A 409-nucleotide genomic window follows, 5' to 3' on the forward strand; every position below is an offset into this window, starting at 1 on the left:
GGGTCCGCCCGGCTCTGCTGCTCCCTGTGCCTCTCCTGCCTGCATACCCAGGGCTCGGGGAGTCACCCGGGTGCCTGTGCTGGGGCAGGGCGGTAACCCCGGTCACCAACCAGAGGGAGCTGGTGCTCTGGCCACCGCACCGGGACTGTCCTGCACAGCACCCATCTGCTGAGCCTCCCTGAGAGGGGCCTGGGTGCTTTCTGCGGGCACGAGCAGCGCCCTGGCCCTTCAGGCAGCCTTATTCATACACCACAATATACAAACACAAACCCAGCGGTTCCACGGGCGAGCGAGCTGGGGCAAAGTGCTCCCAGCCCTCAAGTGGTCCCGTGACGCTCCCCTGCATGGCTGGAAGGCAGCAATCCCTGCTCCCAAATCCATCCTGCTCTTCTCCACCCACAGCCCTGGG

At 65.5% G+C, this 409-nt stretch overlaps 1 protein-coding gene across 1 annotated transcript in view; it reads left to right on the forward strand.

Annotated features, from left to right (window-relative positions):
• Nucleotides 1-409, forward strand: part of LOC104384934 (coronin-7-like) — a gene marked incomplete at its 3' end in the record, with an annotated part of 40,893 nt that overhangs the window by 6,716 nt on the left and 33,768 nt on the right. The window lies entirely within an intron of this gene.

This window comes from Chaetura pelagica, unplaced genomic scaffold (assembly GCF_000747805.2).
Source record: "Chaetura pelagica isolate M959 unplaced genomic scaffold, ChaPel_1.0 scaffold1022, whole genome shotgun sequence".
In the NCBI taxonomy this organism is placed as follows: Eukaryota; Metazoa; Chordata; class Aves; order Apodiformes; family Apodidae; genus Chaetura; species Chaetura pelagica.